Source organism: Mastigoproctus giganteus, chromosome 3 (genome assembly GCF_048544385.1).
Source record: "Mastigoproctus giganteus isolate SK-2022 chromosome 3, ASM4854438v1, whole genome shotgun sequence".
In the NCBI taxonomy this organism is placed as follows: Eukaryota; Metazoa; Arthropoda; class Arachnida; order Uropygi; family Thelyphonidae; genus Mastigoproctus; species Mastigoproctus giganteus.
Genome location: NC_143577.1, coordinates 43,286,171 through 43,300,136, shown reverse-complemented (window position 1 = coordinate 43,300,136; position 13,966 = coordinate 43,286,171). Strand labels below are relative to the sequence as shown.

Sequence of the window (13,966 nt, the reverse complement as noted above, 5' to 3'; positions counted from 1 at the left end):
AAGTGGCATAGTAGAAGCATAATATTTAGGGTTAGGCACCACCTGTGGTTTCCCACATCTGCGCTGTCCCAGATAAGTATATGACTCCACCTTTTCAACTACTGCTCCTTCAATCATTATATCCCTTTCTGTGGCATACTTGTTCATCATTACTTTTGTTTTAGCCGTATTCATTTTTAGTCCAAAATCCTTACTAACTCTGCATAACTGACTAAGATTTTCCTCTAATTCTTTGGGATCGTGGCTTATGACAACAGTGTCATTTGCAAATCGAAAATGGTTTAGGTACTCTCCATTCACATTGATTCCTTTCTGCGACCAGTCTAATCTTCTGAAAGCTTCCTCAAGGGTAGCTGTAAACAACTTCGGAGATATTGTGTCTCCTTGTCGAACTCCTTTCTCAATTTTAAATTTCCTACTGTCTTTGTCTAGTCTAATAAAGGAGGTAGCAGTCTCATATATTTTCTTCAAAATCATAATATGTATATGGGGTATCTTCTATGCCTTGTCTTTCCTGTGCCCGAAACATTGCCTTATGATGTATGGCAGGAGTGTATGCCGAATTACCTAGAATTCTGTGAAATCGTGGAGGCTTGAGTCTGCTATATCCACTGCAACTCCAGCTCCTTGTGCTCAATTACCTAAAGTTCTGTGAAATCATGGAGGTTTGAGTCTGCTATATCCACTGCAACTCCAGCTCCTTGTGCTGGAATTTCTGCTCTCGGCAGCTCCTGGCGCTGGTATTTCTCTTCTCAGCAGCTCCTAGCGCTGCTGGCTTTCCAACAGACTGTGAATAGATGCAGATCTTTCAAATGAAGTTTGGACTTTGTCTGAAATTTAATTATATGTATATTTTATTTTTTATGTAATTTGATTATTTTTCAATTTGTCCATATCAATCTTTTTTAGTCATGGCAGGTTTTTTCCTTCCCTGTACTTGGACAAACAGGAGAGGGAGTATATAAGAGTACTGCTAAATTATGTGTAACGGACAGCGGGGTTGCCATTGGTTGGCTGGGACCGCTTTATGTAATAAATAAATGTATGGCAGGAGTGGCCTACTTAATTTGTGATGTGATCTACTTTTTTCCTTCAAAATGTGCCGCCATCTACCATCTCAAAAATTACATTGCACAAGGTGCACAAATCGAGGAATGACTGTATATTTAAAATTCTTCGCGATCGACTGGTTGGCCACCTCTGCTGTATGGAATCAAATTCCTTTTGTTATTCTGAAAGTCTACTGTAAATACGAAAATTCAACAATTATTACACAACGCTGATGCCAATCTAATTACATGGCTATAATAATAATAAGTACTAATGAAGAACGCAATATAGAAAAAATCGAATATTACTAAAAACAAACATTTTCAAAAGTCAATGTGAAACTGTGTTTTGTGACACGCTTGTTTTAAACCCAGGAGACATACGAGTACAATACGTGGGTCGACCTACACGGCCGGGGGCCGCATGCGGCCTGGACACCTCTCGTATAGAACAAACTAAATTTAAATAAAATTAAATGCAACTAGGCATAATATTTTAAGAGTTTAGGATTCTACTTAAAGAAAAACTACGGTAGTAGTGTGAAAGGCATCAATTCATCTTTATCTCGTATTGTGCTTATCCTTCACAACGAGTTGTCCATGTATTGTACTACCTCGAATAAGTAGCGCTTCACTAAGTTGAATAAGCAAGGCTTCACTAACGCCCACCGAGGATAAATAAATAAATAAATAAATAAATTTTCTGTTTATACTCCGGGACGACCAAACGGTCAGAGGAATAACTAACTATTCTCTATTAGTGAAGCGTTACTTATTCGAGGTAGTTCAATACATGGGCAACTCGTTGTGAAGGATGGGCACAATATGAGATACAGATGAAATGATGCCTTTGTGAAGCTAATACCGTAGTTTTTCTTTAAGAGTTGTCTATGGTGTATCTACACCGACGTTATATAGATATAGAACAAACTAAAGAATAATAAATGAAAGGGTAATAAGAATACATAATACAAACAAAGTAATAAATACAGTATATAGATATGGTTCTTCAGTTATAAATAAATATATAAATTCAATTATAAATGTATAAATAAAGTTTTTCAATTTGAAATGTTCTTTCAAAATGCTTTGTGTGCTTCCATAATTTCTACATAACATGTGTAAAATTTCTGATTATAAATTGCCGGTCTTCAAGAAGCAGATGCTGTACCAATAATGACATCGGTTATTGATGTTGATGATGTCCTGCAATAGGGTGTGTTCTATGCCAGTTTTATCATCTTTGAACCGCTCTTGCCATCTAAATACAGCAAATATGAATTTATCAAATTCCCCATAGGTTTTCTGAAACCGTTTTGATGTTACTCTTAGTGATTCCCTGGTTCAAATCCCGGACGAGTCCGTTAACAGGTTTTTTAACCACAGGGGATCACATCTGGTGAGTATGGGTTTGGCACACCCAGGAGGGTACTGCACTGGATATCATCATTCTTCTCTTTCTTGGTGATTCCCTTCTACTTCTGACTATCTCAGGGTAACTCGGGAATTTTTTTTGGCTGGTGGCAGCATAAGCCTCAGGCTTTCTTGCACCATATGGCTAATAATAATAATAATAGTAATAATAATAATAGTAATAATAATAATAAAGTGTGAAGTGAAAAATCTTTGCAAGGACTTCTTTTTCCTTTTCAGTAATCCGTGCTGCCAAGTTATCATCAAGGAGGTGTCACCTGATAAATGCTTACGTCAAGGTAGGACCGAATTAGACATTTAATTCACTGTACAGAATAAACGTTACAAATTACCGCACGTTTTTCCTTTGCCAATTGTAGTATATAATAAGAGCATCTTAATAGGTGTTATTTGTATAATGTGTAAGATTCAGACTTTGAAGCACCATTGTGTTTTAAATGGGTTATGACTCAGTTATTATGAACACTTCCTAGTGTTTATTCACAGTTTAGATGTAAATTTTGATGCAGAGAAAAGTTGTGTTCTGGCACTTAAAACCCTGCAGGGCCATGCAAAGTTACTTTGGGGCCGGATGCAAATGGGGTAAGGCCGCCTCGTTTATTTATATTAGAACTTTGGTGGCTCTCTCGATTGTGTTCCCCCCCCCTAGATCGGAGGCCCTGGTGCGGCGCCTCCAATGCTCCCCCCCCATTTATGTCGCCCCGAAACCATCTGATTCATAAAGTTGCTTGTTTGTTTGTTATTTGGTTTTTAGGAGCATTAGCAACTAAGGCCATATTGCTCCGGGATATGCGGTGGTCATTCCTGACCTTTCCGCATCCTCCGTATTTGGTGGTGACGGGCTCGAACCCCGGTCTAATCAAGAAGCGTGTGTTACGCACTGCTGCTCCTTCCCACTTGGCTACGGAGGCGCTCATAAAGTTGCGTGCTTTCCAAAGGCAAAGTTGATAAACATTGTTATTACCTTACTTTATCGATTCTAAACTTCACTTTAGACTCAATAGAATAATGGATATAGCCACAGGCGTAAAAAGGGTAATAATAGGCGTCGAATGGAATTAAAGAATTATAAAATCAAATTTATAATTTATTTTAAAATATAACAATTGTTAATATCCAAATCAATTATTATAAAATCTCTCTTTTTTTAAATTAATTACCATCTCATCAATAATTTAATTAATATTATTAATTTAAAAAATTCAGTAATTAATATTATAACTATAATATAATTATTTTTATGAAAGCTAAGACGCATTTCTGATATTTGACCATAGGTTTCGAAATTCCTTTGTGTTTACACAAAAGAATTTTGACACCTTTTAGTTTTTTTTTTTTTTTTAGATTTTTATTCCTTTGTTTTCCGGCTCCAGGTTTTATTGTTTCTCTGAATCATAGAATAGAGAGGGGAAAAAAAATATATTTCCATTTCCATTTTCTTGGTGATTGTATTATTATTGAATATTATTATAAATATTTCTTTTACCTATACAAATAAATAAATATTAAAAAAACTTATGCTAACGTTTACCTAATAAATAATTTAACTAATAAATTTTTAGTTTCAAAAATCATCTAAAAATAAAAAAATACGTATTTTACATGAAAAAATAAATTAGTAAAATAAACTAGTTATTAATTGTATCATGCAATATCTGAAGATTCAATGCGCGAGACGTAATGATATAGGTTTAAATTAATTATATAATATTGGTGTAGCTACACCATATTTTACCCATAAAGGTAACCACAATATGAGATACAATTAAAAAACGATGACTTCACACTACATACGTAGTTTAATTTATGGGTAAACTGTCTACACTGATATTATATCGTGCAATATTGTACTACAGTTAGTAAGTTAGGATTTGAATCACAAGATGGCAGCACATATCCATAATAGTGACCATATGCTATTGAAATCAATGGTCATTGAGATTTATTCTTAAAAATACAAACAGAAATGTCTATCACAATGGCTCGTTGGTCTAGGGGTATGATTCTCGCTTAGGGTGCGAGAGGTCCCGGGTTCAAATCCCGGACGAGCCCGTTAAAAGGATTTTTTTTTTCTTTACTTTTTTGTTAGTTTCTCGGAAATCCAAAGCACACCAAATTTAGACTATCAGATTAAAACTAAAGTTTAGACGATTGCAATATGCGATGTCAATTTAAGAAAAATATCCAGTATTTAAATTAATGCATCCCAGCATTATAAATTAAATTATATATTTCAGTTTATAAGAAGCACATCATACAAATATTATACTGTACATTTATTTTAAAAAAATGCAACACGTTAACGGCTACTTCCATTCCCATACTTTTTGCTCCACACACTCAATGACGTAGTCCTTATCGATCCTCAAAAGATGGTTACTTCATTCTCTTTTGAGACAGTGAACTAAATCCACGCAATCTTTCCAGATTCATCTCATACTTCTCAAACAAGTCTTAACAATCTGAGGCCATGAGGCCACCTACGGACAACAATTGAACAATTATTATTATTATTATTATTTATTTATTATTTTTATTTTTATTTTTTTTGGCGCGACTGCCAGTATAATAACCTATGAACCACCTTTCAGTTAAAAATTGTTTTATTTTTTAAAATAATATTAATAGATTATTATGGGCGTATTATTTGTTGTCCATTGAAAACGAGATTGTTAGCAACATCGACCTGTCATTGACCATGATGCATTTCGCGGGCCCAAAGACTCGAAAAGTAGTTTAATTAGTTTTTAAAATGTGTGTACTGTGTTTTATTTCTTATCTCAATTTTACACGAAACAGAAATCAGATCAGCTAAATATAGTTATTTTCAAACAATGATAATTTATTTAATAAAAGTTGCCTTTATTGTTAAATAAATTATTTGTTTGATGTGTAGTCATTTTATTTAAAACCTATATTTCAAAGTTAAAAAAAGGAAAAGTCTAAACAGTTTTTCTCTTTTATACAATGGAACAGGTTGATAAAAGCTTGGGCTCGTCCGGGATTTGAACCCGGGACCTCTCGCACCCTAAGCGAGAATCATACCCCTAGACCAACGAGCCACCCCTGGCATAAACCAGATGGAATAACAGAAAATAAGTAATTTTTCATGTCTTCAATTTCGTGTCTTCGAATCCGAAGACATTTCAGCATTACGCGTTTCTACTAACTTCTATGCAAATGAAAGTTGAAAATATCTTTCGCTTTAAGCTGCATCGCGCGTGTCTGCTGTTTTTTTTTTTTTTTTCTATTTTTCTCCCCACATGAAGAGGTAGATAAGATTCCATGTTTGACGGTGTTGTAATCCCTTTTAGTTAATCCAGTAAGCACGTTTGTTTTTCTTGTTTATCACTTTAATTAGAAGCCATATGATTTACAGTAAAAGACGGATTAATATTTTTATAGGTTTCGCTGCAACCTGACGAAACTAAACGAGTTCACTGGAGGACTACCATTCTAAAGGCCAATAACAGTCCCGTGTTTGATCAGAAGTTTTCCTTGTAAGTTTATTTCACTTTTGTATCATCTTCATAATTTATATTCTCAGAACTACGAGTATGAAACATGACGGTAGTTGAACTGTAAAAGACACCGATAATGAATAACAAGTTATCGCGATGTACGCTTACTATGTAATTAAAAGGATGCGATTAAGATACTCTAAATAGGAATTAATGCAACAATTTTATTTTTAATTAGTTTGACCAAGAATGTTTTATTAATTTTTATTTTATTATTTTTTTAATTAGCGAGAGCTTGTCAGACGATAAACAAAAGAGATTACTCGTCTCGCTGTGGCATAGGGATGTTATTAATCAGTAAGTATAATATAGATTCTGAATTTAAAAAAAAAGCTGTGCTAATTATTTAGATTAGAAATTATTTAAAATAATTAATTAAAGAATAAATATTACCGTTTTTTTTATCTTCGGACTTATAATTCTTCTTTAGTTGAAACCACTAGCTTCTGTCTAGAATTATCGACTGCTCTTACCGTGGCGACACCTCGTGGTATAATAAATATCATTTCAGCGCATTTGCGCAGAAATTATTTTTTAAACATATTATTATTATATATATATATATATATATATATATATATATATATATATATATATATATATATATATATATATATATATAACGATAATTAATTTGTTGTTATAATTATATTAATTACAGACAAAATCACTGTGAATTTTGTGTGATCAGATCTGATTTTCCTTAATATTAAGGTTTGTTTCTTGGTTAAAAAATGTAATTTATTTTAACCAACATATTTCATGTAATTAAAATTTCGTCAATGTTATTTTTAATAAAATTAACTTCATGACATAAAGAGGTAGAATAAACTAAGGAATAAAATAAATTTATTTCTTGTATTCATTAGGATTATCTTATTTGATAATTTTCACGAAAGAGTTCTATATTTAAAAATGTTTCATTTTCGTGCAGATAATAAATACACTTTAATCATCTATACTGTGGTCCATTTATTAATTACCAGATATATTGGGACATAGGAAGAGATTAAAAAACAACAATAATTTTTAGATCAGATTTTAACATGACGTATGATTTCCTTTGGCCTGTAGCACAACTAGACTTCATGGAACAAATATATCAGAAAGGATACACGGGAATCAAGTGTCCTTTAATCTGATTCTCACCAAGGATCCCAATAACTTACAGTGGCTCGTTGGTCTAGGGGTATGATTCTCGCTTAGGGTGCGAGAGGTCCCGGGTTCAAATCCCGGACGAGCCCGTTAGCATTTTTTTTTTTTTTTTAATCCCAGGGGCTCACATCTGGTAAGTATGGGCTTGGCACACCTAGGGTCATGAGCTGGATATCATGATTCTTCTCTTCCTTGGTGATTCCCTTCTCTCTCAGGGTAACTCAGAAATTTTTTTTTGGCCTGAGCAGCATAAGCCTCAGGCTTCCTTGCACTATATGGCTAATAATAATAATAATAATAATAATAATAATAATAATAATAACGATTATGACAGCGTAGGAGTTGATAGCTGTTAATAACCATTATATCATTAAGCAGGTCGAGTTCAAAGAAATTTCGATGGTCAAAGGAAAGAGTGAGGGCTTCATTCTTCAAATTAATGCATTATGGAAATTGTTAAGATTTACCTTGATTGCCACTAACACTATTCATCCCAGTGGAGAAGTACTGCGAAAGATAGATGGTAAAATTAATGACAAGAACACTGAAGGGCCTAATTAAGAAAAAGTAAAAAAAATATGGGATACTTACAGGTTATCGCGAAATGCCATATGACAATCATAATCATATTTTTAACAAAATGAGTGATCAGATAGGGTGGACGAAAGCTCAATACGAGAAATTACTGGCAAAGGGAGCTAAAACGAGGAAAGGAGTTCTCGTATGTAAATACAAGAAAGTGGACAGCAAATCAAATGAACCTCCTATTACAAGATGGAAGCAATGGATTCATAAACAACCCAGGAAGAGTCGCAGATGAGTTGAATGAGTACTTTGCAACGACTTTTACAGTCGAAGGAGTTTTAATCATGAGGAAATAGTAAAGAGTATCATCTTGCTATAAGAAATTTCATATAACGATTTTTGAGAAGCTTCTATTGGAAAAGTAACATCCTGAGGCCTTACCCTCCCAGGCCGAGGGAGGGTAAGCCTCAGAAGCGAATTATATACATCCACTTATAATAATAATAATAATAATAATAATAATAATAATAATAATAATAATAAATAGGTAGATAACCGTATAAAACCCTTAACATTGTTAATGAGATCATCACCGGACTCTGGGATGCCCTTAAACTAGAAGTACACTGTACTAATGTTTTTCTAACCATAAAGGCATATCTAAAGATATGATGGGAAATTATAGACCAATTGATTTTCGTGGTCAACAAGATCGTGGAATCTGTAGCTAAGAACACGATATAATACCATCTCGATAAGACTGGAATTCTAAAGAAATTTCAACATTGATTCGTAAAGGGGAAGTCTTGTTTGACAGTCGTGTTTAATTACGAGGCGAAATCACTAAGTGAGTCACCAAGTAAAATAATAAAAATAAGTGGGTAACTGTTATGAATATAGCATTTATTTTTCAAAAAAAAAAAAGTCTAAACCATTCATGTACTAGTTCCACTGATCTTTCTTTAAATCTGCATAAAAATCTTTTCCTGTCATATCTATTATTTTCATTCTTCGCATTTTCAGAGAAACGCTTATCATAAACCTGTTGCTTAAGTGCATCATAGTGACATCCCACAGCATCCACTATGTCGTTAGTTTTTTCCTCTAGGATCACTGATTTTACACTACTGGACAAAATTAATAGAACAAAATGTTTTTCATGAATAGTTTATTGTGAAAAGTGTCGCCGAAAGCGAATATTTGATATACAGTAATAGACATCCTGGCATGTGAATTCCGAGTACTCAATAGAACTGTCACCTTACAGAGCCGCACATTATGCAAATTATGCATGCTTATAAACGCACTGATTGCGATCACATCACTTCATTCACGTTTTTTGGCTTGTTCAGTGGGACAGCCACATCTCCAGTACTCAGGATGGCAGTAATGGTCGTTTACATGATTCTTTGAGAGATGGTTGGCCGTTGGACGACTTGAAGCCGGGCAGTCTCAGGCAGAGGTGGCACGTTGGCTTAATGTCACTGTCGTCTCCGCACTATGGAAGCAGAGGGCAGGGTTATACTTCCTTCCCATGCCCGAGCAGGAACAACCTATTTTGCAAACCCTCACAAGGATGGGATTTTTCGCCGACACCTGGTGTGGGGTAACTATGCACCTATTCACCATAGGGTTAGTCAGGTGTTACTACTGACACCCTCAGGTATAGGATGACTGTGCACTTTTATACCATAAAGTGGGTCGGGTGTGGGATGCCAAATTGCGCTCCTCATTGCAGGGTTCTCTATCCTGCAAATTTTACTTTCATTTGGATTGGGCGGGCTTCCCGGCGCAGGGGTGTCCGACCCTTTGTTCCTTCCCTGCCTCCCTCATCTGGAGGATGCTTTCTTTCCTCGTCCTTCCATCTTCCTCCCCTCTTTGATTCCGACTCATCCACTATCACCCTTGCTCACACTTTTTTTTTGGACTCCGTCTAGGAAGCTCAGGTGACTCTGGCGGAGACTCGCCAGAGAATGATGGGCAACCTGGTTCACACCCTAGTGGTGGTGGCGGGAAACGCATGATCCCACTAGGGGCCCTGTACGCAAGTAGCCAGAGAAACAACAGAACTCAACATAATACTATACACATACAACATGCCACACGCACTTCTGGCATTTATGGAGTTTTGTATACTTTACAAGAGTACTGATGGCGCAGTTGTGGAAGATTACTGTGGTGGCTCCTTACCTCAAAACACTATGCTATTATGCCACTATGAAAGCAGTTTCAGGAAACAGGAACCATTACAAGAAGAGCTGGCCAAGGTTGCCAGAGGGCTACGTCAACCAGAACAGAACGCTATCTGGCTCTAACAGCAAGACGAAACGTTACGATGTCCTGTCATTAACTGTTTCTTGAGGTTCCTGCGGCCACAGGTGAAAACGTTTTCAACAGGACTGTGTTAAGAAGGCTCAATTCAAGTGGACTCTACGCAAGGAAGCAGGTGGTCGCTGTCCCATTAACCCCGTCTGCGCGCGTAGCACAGTGGTATCGTCACCGTCTTCCCCACACCGGGTGGAAAAGGCCCGGGTTCGAATCCCGTCGATGACGCGAGGAACTTTAATGGGCCTTTTTCACTCCGTGGCTGAGTCAGTCTGTCTCAGGCATAGATAACAAGGTTTTCCTCCCAAAAAAACCCGGGGTTTTCGTTCAGCAAAGCAGGCACTCAATTTACAAACACAATACACACGGTTAGTTGAAAATAAATTTCCACGTGACCCTAATATAATGTTTTTTTTTTGTTTTTTTTTTTTAAACCACCGCAGAGCTCGTCGAAACTGGTGCCATGAACAAGTGACTTGGAGCCTTGACAAATGGGGTACAGTTCTGTTTTCTTATGAGTCCCGTTTTAGTCTACAAACAGATTCTAGACGTTATTTTATCTGGAAACAACAAGAAATGCAGTACCATCCCTCCAACATCAGAGAAAGGGACACTTACGGTGGAGGCGGTGTTCTTGTGTGTGTGTGTGGGGAATAATGATCAACAGCCGTACCCCTCTACATGTTTTTGATAGGGGTGCCGTAACTGCTCAGCGGTACTGAGAACAGATCCTCGAACCCTATGTGCGATTTTTAGGGGTGCGGCTTTCCCCAGATTTTCTTTTCATGCACGACAACGCCATTGCACAGAGTTTAGGTGATGGAGCCAACAGCCAACTCCTCGATCACTTGGTGAGATAAAGTCTGCGCTGGTGGAAGAATGGGATTTATTGCCACAGAATCTTATAGAAACCCTTATATCGAACATGGATCACCGCTGTCAGGTTTGTTTAGCCGTTGGAGAAGATCATACGCTGATGTCATGTGACCATATTATCGAGCATCTTGTATCGACTTCTGTAATGTGACCTTTTCGGTAAGACTTATACACCCCTGTAAATGTCCCTTATGGCTCTCCGAAGTTTCTCGCTGTCTACTCATTTCATCGTTATTCTATAGTTCACCATCACACTAAACTTTAGTATGATGGCGAACTATAACTAAAGTTTCTCCTGCTTCGTCGCAAGCTGCACAAGTTACACCACATTTTCTATGTGTTCTGTTAATTTTGTCGAGCATACTTTTTTTTTTTTTTTTGTTAGTTGTTGGCGCATCGGCTTCTGTGGCCATAATGCACCTCCCAAAGTTTTTGCACTACTCTGATCCAAGCCCGAGGCGGAATTCGAACTCGCCACCTTTGGGGTGCCAGGCAGGCACTTTACCCACCTGGCTAACCCGGTCGGCCTCGAGCATACTAGGACCACAATGGCTTCGCTTTTCATTTCAATTGTATGTCCCAATTTGCCATTTACTTTTATGTCGAACGACCTTATGAATAGTTTTCAATCCAGTCGTAAATAGCCTTGCGTAATAAAAAGTTTTGACAATACTAGCAATATTTGTTTGTGAATATCCTTTTTCGAACTTTCTTTGCCCCACAAAAATCTCATAACAGCACAATGGTCATCAATTGTACACTCCTGTAGTGCAGTTATCATCATTCGCTATGAGAGGAGAGCCGTTAACTGACGTCCTTCCCAAAAAAAAAAAAAAACTATTTATACCATACTAAACTAGTTATACCATTCTCCTCATGGTCTGATATCATAAAACAATTGGATGTAAGAAATAACTCTGGTTTTATGTACCTAGATTTATGTACCTGTGGGAGGTTATTGTTCTCCTAACAGTTTAGTGGTTTTGCTACTTGACACTCTTTTAGCGAAGCTTAGGTTCGAATCCCGAGACTAGAGGAATTCTTGGCTGATCCCAGGCAGAGGAACAGGATTTCCTCATGAGTTATTCTGATATTTTCAGCCCGTACAACGTGAAAATCAGCACTTGAACACACATTTCTGAATGCAATATGGCCTAAGATGCTAATGCACCATAACATAACAAGGAAAGATTGGTTATTGCACACTGGAACGAGGGATTACAGAAAAAATCCTTAGTTGGATCACTGGCTGATTGAAGACTAGGAGACAGAGGGGGGGGTCATAAATGGGCGTTTTTTAGAGTAGACTAAAATAGCAAGTTATCGGTGCTGGGACACTGAAGTAGCTGGCAAAGTTTGCTGATAATCTGAAAGTTTGGGAAGGCGACAGCGATCCTGACCACACTTTGTTGCTTTAAAATGATTGGAGAAGTTACAAATGTCCGCAAATTGGCAAAAAGTTTAGAACTACTAAACGTAACCCTCAAACGCTTTTACATCTGAGATGAGTTTGGTAAAGTTAAAATGGGAATTAGATTATCTTTGGCGATTGCCATTCTAAAAATAATAATTGTAAAATACCTACCTAACCTTCTTGGCTGTGGATTTTCTTTTTAATTGAATGGCTATATTTTGGTATGGAGATTTACTCAGGCAGTAAAAACCATTTGTTTATTTACTTTTACTTAAAATGTTAATTGCGAATAATGAAAGATTAATTTATTTTCTAATTTCAATGGTTATAAAAAAAATGCGAATTTATTTGTGCACGCTTTTTTTTTTTTTTTTTTGTTTTTTGTTTTAATATAGCGAAACTGAGACAAGCGACGCTGTGATTAAGTTGGTCAATTTTATAGCGCTTTCTCTTGTAGCAATGTTATTTTTTTGTTTGTTTATATTGCCAAAGAAATTTTATTTGTTTTAATGAACAGTTGTTTGCAACGCAGAAGTTGCATCACAATTAGAAAACACATTTAGCGTTTGTTATATAAAATGAATTAAATGTTCCCCAGTCTTAGGTTTCTTCGAACTCCGGTCCTGGGAAACACCATTCTCATGAAAATGCTTCCACTTTGAAAGTATTTGCACTCTTAAATTGTATTATTCCTCCCATTTTCCTCTTAACGAATTCTGTGAACCCTCTTACAGCTGTTAGATTTTCCACTGTTGTTACGGATCCAATTGTACAATGGATGTTCCTCGAAATGAGCGGTGGTGTTATTAGCACACAGTGACTCACTGCTTTTGGCACTCTTTAATACTGTATATACCTCAGACTTGGATATTTGCCTACGTTTCATTCTGTTAGTGTGGAGTGTTGAAGGTTGCTTTCAATGAAAAACCGGGACTCTAGTTTAAAAGAATTTGAAACCATAATTAGCACGTATAGTTTGAGTATAGCGTGTCTAGTTGGCACCAGCCGCCTAGAGAGCGTTATCAATCAACCCATACACAATCACCCAACTAGCATAATGTTATTGATAATACGAATAAAACCTAATTAATGTAAATATTATTGTAAAATTTGATGCTCTTACGACAGTGGACTTGCCACTGCTATTTATTATCAGTTTAAATCAGTTTGGCCCTGACTTTTAATGATTTACAGTGGGAGCTGCATGAATTTTTGAAAAACATATCACAAACATATCACAGTTGGTAAATAAAATTCAATTTCATGCAACTTCCTACATATCATCCATATGTAGGATGTAATAGCATTACTTCCTGTGTCTTCTTGAACTCCTAGTTGACAGAATTCGATGAGGACTGACGGGATCGACGTACCACCCTTCTGAACGTCATGAGGTCTGTTTCCATCAATTTCCACACTCTACCCGAACGATTTCTGGCTTTGTAGCACAATGATGTTTACATTTGGTGATTACCTCAACCACCGCTGATCTAGGATGTTGCAGTTTAAAAACAGTGATTGCTAATATGGCATCTTATGATAGGTTCCCGTTGGAAGTCGTTAATCTCAGTAGTTCCACCCACCTACTATATTTCGTTGATCTACTTGCTTCTAGTGTGAAAACAGCTCCTTTTATACCTATTTCACACGTGGATATGGTTAATTTT

At 36.4% G+C, this 13,966-nt stretch overlaps 3 non-coding genes across 3 annotated transcripts; 2 read left to right on the top strand and 1 right to left on the bottom strand.

The window, feature by feature from the left end:
• The first annotated feature begins 4,463 nt into the window (after positions 1–4,463).
• Positions 4,464–4,535, top strand: TRNAP-AGG (transfer RNA proline (anticodon AGG)). The gene has a single exon. It is a non-coding gene; the product is annotated as a tRNA-Pro (tRNA).
• A 938-nt stretch (positions 4,536–5,473) lies between these two features.
• Positions 5,474–5,545, bottom strand: TRNAP-AGG (transfer RNA proline (anticodon AGG)). Its single transcript has one exon. It is a non-coding gene; the product is annotated as a tRNA-Pro (tRNA).
• Positions 5,546–7,176: 1,631 nt separating this feature from the next.
• Positions 7,177–7,248, top strand: TRNAP-AGG (transfer RNA proline (anticodon AGG)). The gene has a single exon. It is a non-coding gene; the product is annotated as a tRNA-Pro (tRNA).
• The last annotated feature ends 6,718 nt before the right edge of the window (positions 7,249–13,966 follow it).